This window comes from Phocoena phocoena, chromosome 7, assembly GCF_963924675.1.
Source record: "Phocoena phocoena chromosome 7, mPhoPho1.1, whole genome shotgun sequence".
Taxonomy (NCBI): Eukaryota; Metazoa; Chordata; class Mammalia; order Artiodactyla; family Phocoenidae; genus Phocoena; species Phocoena phocoena.
In genome coordinates this window covers 30,489,231-30,510,232 of record NC_089225.1, presented here as the reverse complement: position 1 = coordinate 30,510,232, position 21,002 = coordinate 30,489,231, and the positions used below count along the sequence as shown (strand labels likewise).

The 21,002-nt window shown below is 36.6% G+C and overlaps 1 pseudogene; it reads right to left on the bottom strand.

The window, feature by feature from the left end:
• Positions 1 to 19,665, bottom strand: part of LOC136125360 (large ribosomal subunit protein eL6-like) — a 32,546-nt pseudogene extending 12,881 nt beyond the window's left edge.
• Positions 19,666 to 21,002: the final 1,337 nt, after the last annotated feature.

The window sequence follows — 21,002 nt, the reverse complement described above, 5'->3', positions numbered from 1 at the left end:
CTGGCCAGATGGTCTCTGCTACACAACAAAGCTGCCAGATTTGGCTCAGGGTCTTTAGTTTGCCAAGCACTTTTCTAAAGTAACATATGACAAAAAGGAAGAGCACAAGGCAAGGATAAAAGAACCTGAAGGAGGAGATGATAAAGTTACAGACAGAGAGGTATTGCAAAAAAAGAGGACAGTGGTAGTACAGAATGGAGTTCATGCTCTTTATCCATTCATTCCTATCACTCTATGGCAGAAGACTTCCATCTCAGGGTATAACGCTGGGTATATTGGTGCCAGGTAACTTGTTTTATTAGGAATTTACATTTTACGGTATAGAATATATTATTTCCAAACCCCAGGGTTTTGATACTTAAAATAGTCTGAAGTTATTCAAATTGCCTCATCTACTCCTAGGAGTTTCAGTTCAACCCTGACTACCAAGATCCCAGCAACTGACCTCTGAGAAAATTCCATGTTTCAGAGGAGAGATAAATAAGCATTTTATCCCAGCCCCTTTCCCAGTCAGCATAATGACACCACCACAAACTCCATGAACCTAGCATAAAGAGACACATTTGCTGCTTAATGCTACTTAGTTTGTGTTATTTAAATCTGGAGCCTGAGCTTTGTGAATTCATGATGGAGCAACTTTGGCAAATAGAAAAGTAAACTTTGCTTCAGTGGAAGATTAGTCTGGAGGCCCAGTGGACATTTCACAGCAATTAAATCCATGCAAAATGAATTTGGGCAAGAATAGTCTGTCTAAGATATCAGTTTGCCCAAAAAATATATTTATAGACTATTATTACATCTAGGGGAAAAAAGCACTAGATTGAAAGTGTAAAATTTCATTGATAAAAATGATCCATTCTCAAACGTCAACCAACATTAACAGGGAGAATTTGACACTTTTAAATATAAAATGATGCATAAATTACACAAGAAATCTATGGAGACACCTTCAGTTCTTATTTTCTCCTCTATCCTGCTCTAAAACATGCAATAAATCTTTTTCAATTGGAGAGGTTTAATCTGTGTGTATAAGGAGACTTAAGAGGCACTGCCTTTTCTTCCTGGGCGCCTGTGTGCAGGGCTTTTTTCAGATATTGATTTTGAAAGTGATACCACACCAGAAGGTACATTGATATGGTGTCGGGTAAAAGAAAACGGCCAAGAATACTAGCAGTCTAATCAAACCTCTGTCCAAGCCCCACACTCTGATGAAATCCAATCAATAGAGACAATTAAATGACACATACAGAGTCACCAATATTAAATACACTCCATTTCCTGTACAAGAGCTTGATGACACAAAGTGGACAAGATAAAACTTGACTCTGCAGGTTTATTTACAGGGTCTGTGCTATATATAAATGTGAGTATGAAATTTTGACTCAGTCACTATTTGCCTTACAAATTAAGGTGCCAACTGGGCATCTACAAACCACCTGTGTTGGATAGACTATGAAGGGCAGCAAATCATAGAGGGTATGATTCGACAATAATCATTTGGAGGAGACTAGTATTTATTTTAACATCTGGTATTTGGTTTTATGATGGAAGAGACACAGGAGACAAGGAAATAATAAGACTAACAATAAAAATAGGTATGATTTATTGAGAGTTTGCTATGAGCCAGCCAATATGCTAATTGCTTTACAATTATTATCTCATCTACAAGTATCATCTCACTATATTTTCGGGGTTGAGGAAACTAAGATTAAGATGCATTCAGTGGTATAGAAGTGGGAGAGATGCAAATTGAACTCAGGATTGCCTGACTCCAAAGGCAGGCTCTCCAACAGCATGACCCAAATCCATTGCTAATTGTGACTATGATCTTGGAAAACCTATCTGTGTCTGTTTCACTGTAGTCTTCTTCTGTAAAGTGAGACTCTTGAACTAACTAATCTAAAGTGTCTCTCTTGATCTAAATGTCTAAGAATTGGTGGTTGCACCATGCCTGACTGCTAGGTATTTATAAATTGTGAATAATATCACCTAATCAAAATTGCTCATTTATTGCTCATTGTTAAGAAAGGGTATGTTTTCAAGGGTCGCAGATTTTTTGCTCCTTATTTTAAGAGGGGTGACACACTAAGAAAATAAGAAAAAATATTTGGAGACAAGGCTTAGTTCACTGGATTCAGTAGTATGTTTGAACTTTCTGCCAGGGGAACCCTTTAGTGGCTTGGTATGGTGGCAATTACGGGAGAAGCTGGCTAGTTCCAACTACCAAGTACTTCTCCTTAGACTCAGGCAGTGGGCCTCAGCGTTTTTTCTCATCAGATTATATCGCTTTTGAAAAACAAAATCATTGTGCTCTCAATTTAATCAAGCTCTGAAAAGTAAATTAAATATACACACGTTATCATTTTAAAATATTTTACAAAACACGTATATGGCTTACCATGTGCCAGATACTATTTGAAATGCTTTATAAATATTAATGTATTTCTGACTCATAACAACCCATGGGATAGGTACTTTTACATTACCCCCATTTGTTTGGTTTTTTTTTTTTCTTTTTTGGCCGCATCGCGAGGCTTGTAAAATCTTAGTTCACCAGGGATTAAACCCCACCAGACATTGAACCTGGGCCCTCGGCAGTGAAAGCTCAAAGTCCTAACTACTGGACCGCCAGGGAATTCCCAACATTATCCCCATTTTGTAGATGCAGAAATTAAGACAGGGAGAAGTCAGTAGCCCATCTAAAGGCATCCAGGTGAATGGACGTACAGAACCAGGATTTGAACTGAGGCATCTGACTCTAGAGAACTTGCCCATAGCCATTGGGCTCAGCTGTTCCTGCTGTGCTTAGGAAGAAGTTTTATAAAGAAGGTAAACATTTTTAAAGATGTTTACAAGAAGTAAAATAAAAAGCCTTTTATGCTATTGAAAGGTATGGTAGGAAGGCAGTAAACCTATAGAAAGTATTTCCCTTGAAGAAGGTCAGACTAAATTCACTCTAGAGAAAGGACAGAAACAGATATGGCCACAAATTCAATTCACGCAAATCCCCAGACAGCTGACAGGCAATTATGAGTTTTGACTACTTTTACCGCTACTGACATTTTTGACACATAAGCGAGTATCGGGAAGTATTTCACCAGAGTTCAAAATATCAGGCAAAACTTCTGGACAGTGGCTTCTTTAAGAAAAATCGTATTCGCTGATCATTCTCAGAGTAATATATTTTTTATGTTTTTAAGAGCAAGAATAAGAATGAAAAATATCTGCTTGCTTAACTTAGTAACCTGATTCTATCAATAGTTAATTCCTGCCCTTTGCCTAAGAGGCATCATGGCCACCAGCCTCACCTATGTCATAGTTACTTTTTTGTCTGCCCTTTTTTTGGGTCTCTTTTCCCCCTGGAAGGTAATCTCACTGATTTCCTTTGTCTAGTTATGCAAAATAGCAAATGTCAAAGCTTGGAAACTGGTAATTTGGCAATTTTAGACAATCACCTCATAACCACGTTTTAGTACACCTTTGAAGCAGGAGAAGTTCAAAGGCTTTGAAAAGACAACTTTTGCTTTGCCTGTTACTATGAGTCATTTGAAGTAATTGGTCTTGTCTGATGTATGTTTTGAACTGAGGAAGTAGAGCTTTATTACCACAATCAGATACAGGTTTTTAGCCTAGGAAGTGGAGTTTTCCTCACAGATGTAGATGCATGCTTGATAAGGCAGAAAACAGACAGATGTGCCTCTATGCACAAGGGAAGAGGTGTGGAGAAGGAACCAAATAAAACAGTTGAGAAAATTCCATGAAGCTACAGTAAAGTGCTTTTGGAAGCCGTCCCAGTTAGGAAATTTCTCACAAGCAAGCAACTCATAATTTAGACGCAGACTTTAGACTTTAATTTTGATACCTACCCAAACCTACCTATTATCCTCATTATGTTAAAAGTGGGTCAGTGATTTGCACATAAGTAAACTGGGTAAAGGAAAATCATCTTCTTAAAAGAATATTAACTAATCTTTTTACTTCTCTTTTACAAATATGGCTCCTAAAGTCAGCTTTGCTTCATTAGGTTTTTTTACAGTGAAGACTGATGTTTCAGAAGCTATCTCATGAAAAATAAATGGCAAAATGTTCAACTCCAGAGAATATACCCATTTATGTTAATTTCTTTTGGCACCTTCCTTCAATAACATTTGTTAATGGTTTTCCATGTGTGTAGATATGTGTAAATAAAGGAAGAAGACCAAAATTAAAACAAAACAAACAAAAAAAAAACTGAAGCAAATATACATACACACAAACATTTCAAACAGAAAGAAAAGAAAGTTTAGTTATCTTTTTAAATATTTCTCATAAAACATTAGGTCAACAAATATTTATTGAATGCTTACAGTGGGTCAGATACTGGTCCAGAAAATAGAATACCTAGATTATCACAATCCCTTTCTCAAGGAGTTTACAATCTAGCAGGCAAAAGGAAAAAATGGCATGTACAATAATAAGCAAAAGTCACCAAAGGGAAGCATGCACAGGAGAGAGCAGACTATGGCTTCCTGAAAAAAGTTAGTTAACTACTTGGATCTTAATGAAGTCAGTGCCGCGGCGTGGACTTTCCAGGAAAAGGAAATAGTCTATGCTAAGGTACAGAAACATGAAAGGGTATAATCTATTTGCAAACCACCCACACTTAGTGTAGCTGGAATTTGGGAGAGAATCAATGAGAGGATGGGGACTTCCCTGGTGGTGCAGTGGTTAAGAATCCGCCTGCCAATGCAGGGGACATGGGTTCGAGCCCTTGTCTGGGAAGATCCCACATGCCGCGGCGCCCATGCGCAACAACTGCTGAGCCTGCGCTCTAGAGCCCGCGAGCCACGACTACTGAGCCTGCGTACCACAACTACTGCAGCCCACGCACCTAGAGCCCAAGCTCTGCAACAAGAGAAGCCACCACAATGAGAAGCCCGTGCACTGCAAGGAAAAGTAGCCTCCACTCGCCACAACTAGAGAAAGCCTGTGCAGCAACGAAGACCCAATGCAACCAAAAATAAATAAATAAATTTTTTTTTTTTTTTTTTTAAAAAGAGGATGAAGAATGAAAGGGGAGGGAAAATTGGTAAGAAAGGAGGTGGACACAATTGGAATCACAGAGGTGAATAAGGTGACATCTTAGGACAAGTGAGAGACAGCAGAATTTGAGCAAGATGAATAGGAATGGTCACAGAATTGATGAGACACACTAGAGTGATTTTTCAAACATTCAGTGATAGAATAGAAAGTGAAATGTATGGAAGAGAAGAAGAAGAGGAAAGAGTCCTAGAAGACGCCCCCCCCTTTCAAAAACATTTGTCATTTTGTTTATGTACATTCATTAAGTCCTCATTTGCTTAAGATCTGCCCACTTCTCCCCAGATTGACAGCTCTTCAATTTATCCCCTGGTTCATCAAACTCTCTGGCAACTCAGTATTAGTTGAGCAACTGATTAAAAATATAAAAGATAGGGCTTCCCTGGTGGCGCAGTGGTTGAGAGACCGCCTGCCGATGCAGGGGACACGGGTTCGTGCCCCGGTCCGGGAAGATCCCACATGCCGCGGAGCGGCTGGGCCCGTGAGCCGTAGCCGCTGAGCCTGCGCGTCCGGAGCCTGTGCTCCGCAATGGGAGAGGCCCGCGTACTGCAAAAAAAAAAAAAAAAAAAAAAAAAAAAAAATATATATATATATATATATATAAAAGATAAAATTCTAAATTTATTGAGATAGTGCAAATTATTTTGAGCTACTTCTTTGACACTGAGTTCTAACATTTCACTTATAAAAAATAAATATTTGGCAGAAAGTCAACAGTTTAACAATGCTATTTGTCACTCACACCTTAATAGGAATAAGGATTATCAGAATTGGTCTTAAGATGGAGAAAGAGGAGAATTGAAGAGAGCTATCAAAAAAGAAGAGCAGAGATTGCCTTATAAAGGAGGTGGATACAAAAGAGATAAGGGAAAATTTTGTGAAGGGCCAGTTAGAGCTGAAGGAGGACAGTAAGGAACTATGAAAGGGCATAGTATTCAGGGAGTCACAAAAAAGTCAATGCTACTTACACAGGTGCTTCCTCTTCCTGTTAATGGTCTTCTTATTTATTAACCAACTTTGGTAACATTTGTTTTAAATTAAGACAACATTTATATACAATGAAATGTGCACATTTAAGTGTATAATTCAATGATTTTTAACTAATATATACAACCCTGTACCCAATGCAGAGAACATTTCCATCATACCAAAAATTTCCTTTATGCTGCCCTACAATCATTCTCAGGACTCATAGGCAGCTACTGCTCTGATTTCAATCAATATATACAACTTTTACCTTGTATTTGAAGTGTTTACAAATTGTATCATATGGCATGTACTCTATTGTGTCTGGATTCTTTTATTCAACCAAATGTTTTGCTGTTTTTGTTGTTGCTTAATTCTCCAGTGTTATTCATTATACAGTGCCATATTCTATTATAAATGCTGAGTAGAATTCCATCATATGAATATATCAGAATATATCCTTTTTTCTCTTAAGGATATTTGGGTTTTAGCAGTTTGGGGCTACTATGAATTGCTACAAACATTTTGGCACACTGCTGTTTGTGAACATATGCTTCATTTCTCTTGTAAATATTTAAGAGTGGAATTTCTGGACAATGGGTTGATGGAGTATGTTTAACTTTGTAAGAAACAGCCAAACAGTTTACCAAAGGGGTGTATTGCTTTGTACCCCCACCAGTAACATATGAAAGTTCTAGTTCCTCCAAATCATCACATTTAGTATTATCAGTCTTTAATTTAGTTCTTCAAATGAGCATGAAGTGGTTTTTATTTAACCCAAGTGGAGAATGGTTCAGTGGGCTTTTGGCTTGACATATCTTTTGATAAGTGGCTGTTCAATTATCTAGCCTGTTTATATTGGCTAGTTAACATTTTATTAATGATTTGTAGAAATTATTTATGTATTCTGGATGCAAATCCTCTGTCAGATGTACGGATTATGAATATTTTCTCCAGCCTGTGACTTGCATTTTTATTTTCATAATGGTATCTTTTGATGGACACTTTAAAAAAAATCACTTTGGTGAAATTCATTTTAAAATTTAATCTTCTTTATGTCTATTGCTTTTTTTTTCCTTGCCAAGAAATATTCACATAACCCAAGGTCATAAAGGTATTCTCACATTTTTTTTTAAGATTATTGCTTTAGATTTTACTTTCAGGTATATGATCCATTTCTAATGTTTGTGCATATTGCGAAGTAGACATGGTAAATTTCATTCCATGTGTTTATACAGATGCTATAGACCATTTGTTGAAAAAGAATTTCCTTTATGAAATAAGATTAGTGATTGCCTGATGGTGGGAGTAGGAGCAGGGATTGACAGCAGACTTTTGGGGATGATAGAAATATGCTAAAATGATGGTGGTGATGGTTGCCCAACCATAAAAAAAAAGAAAGAATATTCTCTCTCCATTGAATTTCCTTCACACCTTTGTCTAAAATCAATTGACATTTATGTGTAGATTTATTTCTAGACTGTCTAGTCTGTTCAGCTGAGTTGTGACTCTATTCTTATGCAAATTCCACCCAATCTTGATTAGGTTGGCTTTAAAATAATTCTTAAAATCAGATAATATGAAATTTGCAATTTTGTTCTTCAAGATTGTTTCTTCACAATTTTCAAGATTGTTTCAACTAATCTAGATACATCATTTGTATTTCCATACAAGATTTAAAATCATCTTATTAATTTCTACAAAATAGCCCACTGTGATTTTTATTTGGATTGAAGTGAATCTACAAATTATTGGAGGAAAAGTGACATCTTAACAACAATGAGTTTTCCAATCCAGTAACACAATATATCTCTCAATATTTTATATCCTTTTGAATTTATCTCAGCAACATTTTGGAGATTTTGAGGTACAGGTTTTACTTGTCTTTGGTTAATTTTATTCCAAATTTTTAAATAATTATTAATACAAATTATATTTTATTTTTTAATTAATAAAATCGGTTTTAGTGAATTGTATTCTTGAACTTGCTAAAATCACTTATTATTTTTAGTAAAATTTTGTAGACTCCTTAGGACTTACTACAATACAATCACATAATCTGCAAAGAAACAGTTTTATTCTTCCCTTCCAGTCATCACACTTTCTATTATTTTCTTGCCTTATGACACTTGTTCTGACCTCTAATAAAAAACATTGATAGAAATAGTTAAAGTAAGATTGTTTTATTGTTCCTAATCTTAGTAGAAAATATTCGATATTTTACCAATAAAAATGATGTTGATTTTTATGTGTATGCTCTTTATCAGATTGAAGATGTTTCTTTCTATTCCTAGTTTCCTATGTTTTTATTTTTCCTTCATGAATGAGTATGGAATTAGATCAAAGCCTATTTCTGCATCTGTTGAAAGGGCCATATGTTTTTATTTTTGTTTTTTCTGTTAATATGGTGAAATGATTTGATTGATTTTTGGCTGTTGAACCAACCTTGCATTTCTGTGATAAAGTCCAATTGCTCCTGATGGATATATAGATATAGATATAGATCTATAGCAGTATTATTCACAATAACCAAAAGGTGGAAACAACCTGTATTTTCATGGACAGATGTGATACAGATGTGACACATAAAAAAATATGTCACATACATACAATGGAATATTATTCAGCCTAAGAAAGGAATGAAATTCGGATACATGGTATCCGAAAATACCATGCTAAGTTAAATATTATGAAAATAATTGAAAATATTATGCTAAGTTAAATAAACCAGACACAAAAGGAAAAATATTGTATGACTCCACTTATATAAGGTACCTAGAATAGTCAAATTGATTAAGACAGAGAGCAGAAGAGTGGTTACCAGGGGTTGGGAGAAGAGGGTAATGCAGAGTAGTTCTTTAATGGTACAGAGTTTTAGTTTGGATGATAAAAAAATTTCTGGAGATGCATAGTAGTAATTGTTGCACAACAGTGTAAATGTATGAAATGCTACATTTATAGCTTACTTGTACTATACAAATAAGTTGTATGCTTGAAAATGGTTAAATTTTATATTGCATATATTTTTCTACAAGGAAAAAAATAAATACTAAAAATAGTAGAATATTTGAAAATGATAATAATAAAACATTTTTAAACATGGTAGCATTCCTGATGGAATGACTTAATGAATGACTGTGATAACAGATCCCTTACTAAATCTCTACCTCCTTCTGACCTGCAGAGTCTGTGTAGGGTGGTAACTACAGCATCTACCAGCTGGTAAAACCTGCTGGAGAAAATCTCACGAGGAGGCACACTGATTCTTTGACAAGTGTATTCATATTAGCTAGTCCCTAAGTCCTTCTTGATCATCTTTTTATTTCATCTTTCTTTGCCATTTTCCAGAACCTATGCTCAAAATTTACCACTTTCTCTAAATTTCAGACCCCATGCCTGCCTTCCTCATTTTCAGAAGAGAACTTTTCTTCTCATTTATTGAGGAAGTAGAGGGTTTCTAAGAAATTTTTCTAATTCCCTCCCTTATCTTTCACAATTCAATTACTACTTTGCCCGACTTACTCTTCAATCTCAAAGAAGATGTTACCTCCCTTCCTTCACAAAAATAGCTGTTACTTCTATTGCACTTACTATATGCTTGGGATGCATATGGGCACAGCACATGACCCCAGCCACCTGTGGTAGGTCCTAATATTAGCCCAATTTTACAGATGTGGAAACTGAGGCACAGAGAGCTTCAGCAATATGCCCATGGCTACAACTAGGAAATGCTGGAGATAAGATACAAACTCAGTCAGGATGCTCTTAATTGCCTCTTTTATAATGAGTCTATTATATCTTCCTTTAGGAAACTCATTCAATTCAATATGTCTTTAAATTTAGATGTATACATTCTCTTTTCCATTACATTATATTCACATATTACAAACAAGTTTTCATTCCCCCATATATTTTGGGGGTACACACAGACACACACACACACACACACACACACACACACACACAAACACACACACACAATTCCAGCCTCCTTTCAAAGCTATCACTTCCCCTCTCTTCATTTTTCCTGTTAGAAGAGTTGTTTATAATTCACTTCATAAATAGGTTTTAACCACTGGCTACAAACCAACTTCTTGTTCCAAGTCTACCCCAAGACCAACTGAACAAAGGTGAATATTGTCCTAATGGCACAATCAATGGGGATCTGTTTTCACTATTCATTCTGCTGATCTCTTTACCACTATTACCTACTTTCACCTATTCTTCTACATTTTTAGAACATTCCTTCTTTTTTAAAATTAGAGTATAATTGCTTTAAAACTTTGCGTTAGTATCTGCTATACAATGAAGTGAATCAGCTACATGTATACCTATATCCCTTCCCTCTAGAACCTCCTTCCCACCCCCCCATCCCACCCATCTAGGTCTTCACAGAGCACCAAGCTGAGATTCCTGTGCTTTATGGCATGTTCCCACTAGCTATCTATTTTACTCATGATAGTGTATATATGTCAATCCTAATCTCCCAATTCGTCCCACCTTCCCCTTCTCCTGCTGTGTCCACATGTCCATTCTCTACATCTACATCTCTATTTCTGCCCTGCAGATATGTTCATCTGTACCATTTCTCTAGATTCCCCATATATGCGTTAATATATGACATTTGTTTTTCTCTTTCTGGCTTACTTCACTCTGTATGACAAATTCTAGGCAAATCCACATTTCTACAAACGACCCTTTTTATGGCTGAGTAATATTCCATTGTATATATGTATCACATCTTCTTTATCCATTAATATGTCATTGGACATTTAGGTTGCTTCCATGTCCTGGCTATTGTAACTAGTGCTGCAAAGAACACTGGGATACATGTGTCCTTTTGAATTATGGTTTTCTCAGGGTATATGTCCAGTAGTGGGATTGCTGGGCCATATGGTAGTTCTATTTTTAGTTTTCTAAGGAACCTCCATACTGTTCTTCATAGTGGTTATATCAGTTTATATTCCCACCAGCAGAAGCAGGGAAAACTACAATTCTGCAGCCTGTAGAATGAAAACCACATTCACAGAAAGATAGACAAAATGAAAAGGCAGAGGATTATGTACCAGATGAAAGAAAAAGATAAAACCCCAAACAACTAAATGAAGTGGAGATAGGCAACCTTCCAGAAAAAGAATTCAGAATAATGATAGTGAAGATAATCCAGGACCTCAGAAAAAGAATGGAGGCAAAGATCGAGAAGATTCAAGAAATATTTAACAAAGACCTAGAAGAATTAAAGAACAAAAACCTAGAAGAATTAAAGAACAAACAAACAAAGATGAACAATACAAAAACTGAAATGAAAAATACACTAGAAGGAATCAATACTGAAGCAGAAGAACAGATAAGTGACCCAGAAGACAGAGTGGTGGAATTTACTGCCAAAGAACAGAATAAAGAATAAAGAATGAAAAGAAGTGAAGACAGCCTAAGAGACCACTGGGACAACATTAAATGCACCAACATTCATATTATAGGGGTCCCAGAAGGAGAGGAGAGACAGAAAGACCCGAGAAAATATTTGAAGTGACTATAGTCAAAAACTTCCCTAACATGGGAAAGGAAATAGCCACCCAAGTCCAGGAAGTGCAGAGTCCCAAGCAGGATAAACCCAAAGAGAAACATGCCGAGACACACAGTAATCAAATTGACAAAAATTAAAGACAGAGAAAAATTATTAAAAGCAACAAGGGAAAAATGTCAAATAACATATAAGGGAACTCCCATAAGGTTAACAGCTGATTTCTCAGCAGAAGCTCTACAAGCCAGAAGAGAGTGGCACCATATATATAAAGTGTTGAAAGGGAAGCACCTACAACCAAGATTACTCTACCCGGCAAGGATCTCATTCAGATTTGACAGAGAAATCAAAAGCTTTACAGACAAGCAAAAGCTCACAGCATTCAGCACCACCAAACCAGCTCTACAACAAATGCTAAAGGAACTTCTCTAAGTGGGAAATACAAGAGAAGACAAGAACCTACAAAAACAAGCCCTAAACAATTAAGAAAATGGTAATAGGAACATACATATTGATAATCACCTTAAATGTGAATGGATTAAATGCTCCAACCAAAAGACACAGGCTCGCTGAATGGATACAAAAACAAGACACATATATATATATATATATATATATATATATATATATATATATATATATATATATATATATATATATGCGGTCTACGAGAGACCCACTTCAGATCTAGGGACACATACAGACTGAAAGTGAGGGGATGAAAAAAGATATCCCATGAAAATGGAAATCAAAAAAAGCCAGAGTAGCAATACTCATATCAGATAAAATAGACTTTAAAATAAAGAATGTTATAAGAGACAAGGAAGGTTACTATATAATGATCAAGGGATCAATCTAAGAAAAAGATATAACAATTATAAATATATATGCACCCAACATAGGAGCACCTCAATACATAAGGCAAATGCTAACAGCTATAAAAGAGGAAATCGACAGTAATGCAATAATAGTGGGGGACTTTAACACCTCATTTATACCAATGGACAGATCAACCAGACAGAAAATTAATAAAGAAACACAAGTTTTAAATGACACAATAGACCAGATAGATTTAATTGATATTTATAGGACATTCCATCTGAAAACAGCAGATTACACTTTCTTCTCAAGTGCAAATGGAACATTCTCCAGGATAGATCACATCTTGGGTCACAAATCAAGCCTCAGTAAATTTAAGAAAATTGAAATCATATCAAGCATCTTTTCTGACTGCAATGCTATGAGATTAGAAATCAATTACAAGGAAAAAAAAATGTAAAAACCGTAAACACATGGAGGCTAAACAATACATTACTAAATAACCAAGAAATCACTGAAGAAATCAAAGAGGAAATCAAAAAATACCGACAGACAAATGACAGTGAAAACATGATGATCCGAAACCTATGGGATGAAGCAAAAGCAGTTCTAAAAAGGAAGATTATAACAATACAATCCTACCTCAAGAAAAAAGAAAATCTCACATAAACAATCTAACCTTACACCTAAAGGAACTAGAGAAAGGAAAACAAACAAAACTCAAAGTTAGTAGAAGGAAAGAAATCATAAAGAGCAGAGCAGAAATAAATGAAATAGAAGCAAAGAAAACAACAGCAAAGTTCAATAAAACTAAAAGCTTCCTCTTTGAGAAGATAAACAAAATTGATAAACATTTAGCCAGACTCATCAAGAAAAAGAGGGAGCAGACTCAAATCAATAAAATTAGAAATGAAAAAGGAGAAATTACAACAGACACTGCAGAAATACAAATCATCATAAGAGACTACTACAAGCAACTCTGTGCCAATAAAATGGACAACCTGGAAGAAATGGATAAATTCTTAGAAATGCACAACCTTCTGAGACTGAACCAGGAAGAAATACAAAATATAAACAGACCAATCACAAACACTGAAATTGAAACTGTGATTTTAAATCTTCCAACAAACAAAAGTCCATGACCAGATGGCTTCACAGGTGAATTCTATCAAACATTTAGAGAAGAGCTAAAACCCATCCCTCTCAAACTCTTCCAAAAAATTGCAGAGGAATGAGCACTCCCAAATTCATTCTATGAGGCCACCGTCACCCTGATACCAAAACCGAACAGAGATACTACAAAAAAACAAAATTACAGACCAGTATCACTGAAGAATATAGATGCAAAAATCCTCAACAAAATATGAGCAAACAGAATCCAACAGTGCATTAAAAGGATCATACACCATGATCAAGTGGGGCTTATCCCAGGGATGTAAGGATTCTTCAGTATACTCAAATCAATCAATGTGATACACCATATTAACAAACTGAAGAATTAAAACCATATGATCATCTCAATAGATGCAGAAAAATCTTTTGACAAAATTCGGCACCCATTTATGATAAAAACTCTCCAGAAAATGGGCATAGAGGGAAACTACCTCAACATTATAAAGACCATAAAAGACAAACCCACAGCAAACATCATTCTAAATGGTGAAAAATTGAAAGCATTTCCTCTAAGATAAGGAAAAAGACAAGGATGTCCACTTTTGCTAGTACTATTCAACATAGTTTTGGAAGTCCTAGCCATGCATAAAAGGAATACAAATTAGAAAAGAAGAAGTAAAACTGTCACTGTTTGCAGATGACATGATACTATACATAGATAATCCTAAAGATGCCACCAGAAAACTACTAGAGCTAACCAACGAATTTGGTAAAGTTGCAGGTTACAAAATTAATGCACAGAAATCTCTGGCATTCCTATACACTAACAATGAAAGATCAGAAAGAGAAATTAAGGAAACAATCCCATTCACCATTGCAACAAAAAGAATAAAATACCTAGGTATAAATCTACCTAAGGAGGTAAAAGACCTGTACTCAGAAAACTATAAGACAGTGATGAAAGAAATCAAAGATGACACAGACAGATGGAGAGATATACCATTTTCTAGGATTGGAAGAATCAATATTGTGAAAATGACTATACTACCTGATGCAATCTACAGATTCAGTGCAATCCCTATCAAATTACCAATGGCATTTTTTACAGAACTAGAACAAAAAAATCTTAAAATCTGTATGGAGACACAAAAGACCCTGAATAGTCAAAGCAATCTTGAGGGAAAAAAATGGAGCTGGAGGAATCAGACTCCCTGACTTCAGACTATACTACAAAGCTACAGTCATCAAAACAATATGGTACTGGCACAAAACAGAAATATAGATCAATGGACAGGATAGAGAGCCCAGAGATAAACCCACTCACCTATGGTCAACTAATCTATGACAAAGGAGGCAAAAATACACAATAGAGAAAAGACACTCTCTTCAATAAGTGGTGCTGGGAAAACTGGACAGCTACATGTACAAGAATGAAATTAGAACAGTCCCTAACACCATAAACATAAATTCAAAATGGATTAAAAACCTAAATGTAAGACCAGACACTATAAAACTCTTAGAGGAAAACATAGGAAGAATGCTCTTTGACATAAATCACAGCAAGGTCTGTTTTGACCCACCTCCTAGAGTAATGGAAATAAAAACAAAAATAAACAAATGGGACCTAATGAAACTTAAAAGCTTTTGCACAGCAAAGGAAACTATAAACAAGATGAAAAGACAGCCCTCAGAATGGTAAAAAAATATTTGCAAACGAATCAATGGACAAAGGATTAATCTCCAAAATATATAAACAGCTCATGCAGCTCAATATGAAAAAAACCAACAACCCAATCAAAAAATGGGCAAAAGACCTAAATAGACATCTCTCCAAAGAAAACATACAGATGGCCAAGATGCACATGAAAAGCTGCTCAACATTACTAATTATTAGAGAAATGCAAATCTAAACTACAATGAGGTATCACCTCACACCAATTAGAATGGGCATCATCAGAAAATCTACAAACAACAAATGCTGGAGAGGGTGTGGAGAAAAGGGAACCCTCTTGCTCTGTTGGTGGGAATGTAAATTGATACAACCACTATGGAGAACAGTATGGAGGTTCCTTAAAAAATTAAAAATAGAATTACCACATGACCCAGCAATCCCACTACTGGGCATATACCCAGAGAAAACCATAATTCAAAAAGACACATGCACCCCAATGTTCATTGCAGGACTGTTTACAATAGCTGGGTCATGGAAGCAACCTAAATGCCCATTGACAGATGAATGGATGAAGAAAATGTGGTACATATACACAATGGAATATTACTCAGCCATAAAAAGGAACCAAATTGGGTCATTTGTAGAGATGTGGACCTAGAGACTGTCATACAGAGTGAAGTAAGTCAGAAAGAGAAAGACAAATATTATATATTAACACATATATGTGGAATCTAGAAAAATGGTACAGATAAACCAGTTTGCAAGGCAGAAATAGACACAGATGTAGAGAACAAACATACGGACACCAGTGGGGGATAGCATGGGGGTGGTGGTGGGATGAATTAGGAGTTTGGGATTGACCTATGAACACTAATATGTATAAAATAGATAAATAATAAGAACCTGCTATATAAAAATAAATTAAAAAAATAAAACTCTAAAAAAAAATATGTACATTCCCACCAACAGTGCAAGAGGGTTCCCTTTTCTCCACACCCTCTCCAGCACTTTTTGTCTGTAGAGTTTTTGTTAGCATTCCTTCTGATGGCCTAGTTTTATTGCCCCTCTTTCTTTTCTTAAATATTGATGTTCTCAAGAATCCTGTTTTTTTTTATTCTCTTTCTTTCAAGTAGCTCTCCCAATATCTGCAACTTCCTTAACCTACGAATACTTCATTAATACACACATATTAGAAGTGTGGTGTTTACCTTCTTTCCCACTTGCAAAGGGATGGATGAAACAAATTTTGGTAGACTACCTCTAAGACTAAACTTAATCCCTGCTCTAATCTGACAATTTTAGATACAATTAGCCCTTATTTGTTCATTAGTATGTTCCAGGCACTGTTCTAAGGGCTACGTAGGTTTTAATTAATTTCCTTCTCACAATTATCACATGCAGTAGATACTATTATCATCCCTACATGAGAGGTGAGAAATCTGAGACACAGAGAAGTTAAGTGAGTCACCCAAGGATTCCCACCTGGTAAATAGTAGAGCCAGGGTTCAAAATAAAACAGTGTAGTTCCAGAACCATTCTCTTACCAACCATGCCTCATAATGTTTTAACCACTGAATAATGTTATTGGCAGGACCATGGCACTAAACAACTCCTGGGCCTCTTTCCCATGGATCCTGCAGAGCCCCTGACCAACAGAAAGGTGATCTCTCTTGTTTATCCACTCTCACACAAATAAGAGAGAGACAATGACATTCTGAACTAAATTTTGTAATCTCAAATGTCATAAAACTATTGCTTGTCCACTGTCCTATAGATAAGAGAAAAGCAATGGCATTCTAATTAAGCAATGGATTTGGAATAAGGAAAGAAAGTAAAACTAATTATCTGGCCCCGTCCTCTCAGACATAGTATGGAGCTGTTAGATACATTTTCACTTCCTAGAGTACAGACTAGATGGAGAGATGCATTCAACAACCAAATAGATTCTGTTTTAATGTAAATCATATCATATCACTCCTCTGTATCTTACCCTTCAATGGCTTTCCACTACATTTTGAATAAAAATTAAGTGTATTAATGTACACATACATTTCAGCATCACCAGACTCCCACCAATTTCTCCAATCTCTGTGTTCACCTCTCTCCCTAGTTTACTATGTTCCTTTCACCCTAGTCTCTGTTCTCTCTGCCTGGGACACTCATCTTCCCATTCTTGGCAAAGCCAGCTCCTTTTTATCCTTCAGGTCTCAGCTTAAATGTTACTTCCTTAAAGAAGCCTTCCTTGGACACTGAATATAATTAGGTTGCCCTCCGCTCCCAATTACTGTCTAGCATCTCACTTTGTTTACTTCCTATTAGGATCAAAAATTGATCAATTAATTGCTAATAATTAAATTTTAAATGATTAATTCTTTGCCTACCCTACTAGTATGTAAGCTCGTAATTTCAACACTACATTAATGATTAGCACAAAGCACAGAATATAAGCAGAACTTAAGATATTTATTATACTGAGAAATACAAAGTGACATATTTCATGGAATTGCCCCCCGCCAAATTCCTTTGTCTGAAAACTCATATAAGCCTTATCTTCCCATGTATATTTACTTGAAAGAGCATGCACTTCAGAGTTGGACAGAAGTGGATTCATATCTACCTCTGTTACTTACAAACTGCATGATCTTGGGCATCGTTATTTTGAAATTTTCCCTCATTCGATAAGGAAAAAAATAATATTTACCTCATGGAGTTGGTGTGATTATTCAGTGTAATAGTAAAATGACTAAGTCTATTCCTGGCACTTAGCTAACAGGTAATAAATGTTTATTTTCTCTCTTCATTCCATTCCTACCCACAGTGACACTCCCTTGCAAGGCCATGGATCACCCCAAACATATGAGAAAATAAAAGTCAACAAAAGCAATCTTTTTCAAGTTTCAAATATCTAAACCACATTCAGCCTTGTCTTTAAAATCCCAGAAAGTTTAATGAGGAAGAGAAGGATTATACAGAGGCAGAAGAGGAGAAGCAGGAAGCACAGGAGGAAAAGGTGAAGAAAAAATTAAGGAAGAAAAAATTAAAGGGTTTCCCTCTTGAGAGGGTACCGACAGAGCATTTCAGTCTTGGCCACATATCCACTGAAGACACACACAGAACATAGAGGCAGCCCTGAAAATAGGAAAGCTTTTTTTTTTTTAAACATCTTTATTGGAGTATAATTGCTTTACAATGGTGTGTTAGTTTCTGCTTTATAACACAGCGAATCAGCTACACATATACATATATCCCCATAATTCCTCCCTCTTGCGTCTTGCTCCCACCCTCCCTATCCCACCCCTCTAGGTGGTCACAGAGCACAGACCTGATCTTAGGTTTTCAAGGAGGTTTCTCGTTGACTCCATTGACACAATACCTCCTGCCAGGCCCTCTGTGCCTCAACATTCTTCAGAAATGAGCAGCTCTGTTCCAACAGTTTTGGCCAATGTGACCATTTCACAGATGCTATATGTTGAGGGAACATCTAGTCCCTTACTTTTTTCTTCCTTTGAGTTGATAGTAATCATGGATAGTTAAAGGCAAAACAACTCAATACTTAGAATTTTACAACTTGGTTACATCCCAGCATTTGTTTACTTATTAAAACAATTTATTGGCAGTTTGGGAGGAAGATTTTTTCCTATAGAAAAAGCCTCTGAGGTATTTCTGGAGGCATATTTCAGATTCTCAAGGAGGACTTAGTAGGAAATAGTTTTTGCTACAATGTTTGACATGAGTCCAGGCTATTCCTGGAACTCTCTTTATATAGAGACAACATACACAGATATCTTCAGAGGTTACCAGTAGGTTTAAAATGAATCTTAAATGTTTCCACTTCAGAAGGGCAGGGCTTCTAGTCTTAGGTGGGGACATCAGCCATTTTATCATTTATTTCTCCTCAGTGTCTCTAGTCTGTCCGCACTGGTATGTTTATAACAGAAGTAGCCTTGTGTGTCCTAAAAAATGAGACCCTTGGGTAATAATTGCCAGGTGATGGGGTGGATCCAGGATAGATGGCATTGCAGGTAAAAATAAGGATTCGGGATGCAAAATGAGATCACATAGTATCTTGCTTTTAAATGACCTTTAGCTCACCTACATACATAATGGTTCGCAAAATAAGTAAAAACTGTTACCAAGTTGCTCAGCAATGCTATCTTAAAATATCTCTAAGAGGGATAGTTTTAAACTGGAAGAGTTTTTAACAATCTTCCTATGAGTTCAAATCAGATTTGATGAGGAGCAATGCAGAAAAGTCCTGAATCTTCAGAAATGTGCATCTGTTCTTAAGTTTCGGAATCATCGATCTGAATTGCAGCTGAATGGGATAGATTCAGCAGCAATTTGAAGAATTTGAGTTTGTCAAAGTCAGATTTCATACATGGGGACTCACCTTATCCAGCAGGGCTTTTAGCACTGGTTCTTCCTGCAGTCCCTCTGTGAGGCACCCTGTATGACCTACTAAGACAGTCTCCTTCTGGCAGCTTTGCTTCATCTATGCCTGTGAGGAACCCTGCAATGTCATCTTGCTTCTCCTCAACCTCACTTTGACTTTAAGAAGACTGGCTGTAGTACATTTTCAGAACTGGTCCCAAAGCCCAAATCATGGAAAGATGGGATGATTTTCTCCACCTTATTAAAAACGTAGACAATACATCATTTTTCTTTTTTACTGTGGGAAAATGTGTAACAAAACGGTTCATGCGCTAGTGCTTTAATAGGAAGCCCAATGGATGCCTTTTACTATTAAGTGTGGGTCTGGCATGTTCATAGGTTTGTGTTAATTCTCTTAACCGAGGGCTCTAGAATCCTGTGGCTTGGCTATCATGATGTTGAAGAACAAAGAAAGCCCTAGTAGAAACACCAGAATCCTATTTGCACAGGAATTTGGTGGGGAACTCATGGCCTATTTCATTTCTACCTAGCCATGGCCCTCACGAATCCTGCTACTGCTGACCAAATCAGGTGTGTTTATAAGGCCTTCCTTTTTTTTTTTTTTTTTTTTTTTTTTTTGCCGTACGTGGGCCTCTCCCGTTGCGGAGCACAGGCTCCGGACGCGTAGGCTCAGCGGCCATGACTCACGGGCCCAGCCGCTCCGCGGCACGTGGGATCCTCCCAGACCGGGGTACGAACCCGCGTCCCCTGCATCGGCAGGCGGACTCTCAACCACTGCGCCACCAGGGAAGCCCCTTGGCCTTCCTTTTTAACTTGAACCCCTACTGGTTTTCTTTCTTTCTTTCTTTTTCTTTCTTTCTTTCTTCCTTCCTTCCTTCCTTCCTTCCTTCCTTCCTTCCTTCCTTCCTTCCTTCCTTCCTTCCTTTCTTCCTTTCTTCCTTTCTTTCTTTCTTTCTTTCTTTCTTTCTTTCTTTCTTTCTTTCTTTCTTTCTTTCTTTCTTTCTTTCCTTTCTTTCTTCCTGTGGAGGGGAGCCTTATTTATTTTATCCCCCCACACATTTAGTTGGACTCAAGCTTGAGTCCAAACAAGACTACTCTGAGCAGATTCCACTGCTCTGTTACTCAGCTGGATGGGTCCCCTTGTGATGGCATTCCCAAGGACCCACTGGCTGGGATCCATAGCATTCCACCATTAGAACCGCTGACAAAGTTTTTTTTTTTTTTTTTTTTTAATGCATTTTAATCTAATGCTTAAGGAAGGGATGGATGTTTACTTGTATGAACCTTAGTTTATGGTGGGCTTACGTAAGATTCCCAGGACATTCGGAAAGCATGGGATTTAATGCTCTACATTCTCTGAAGGTAAAACAAAACAAAACAATAGACTTATTTCCCTTTTGTATCTTCCTTTCTAACTCCTCCCCCCACCACCCTTTG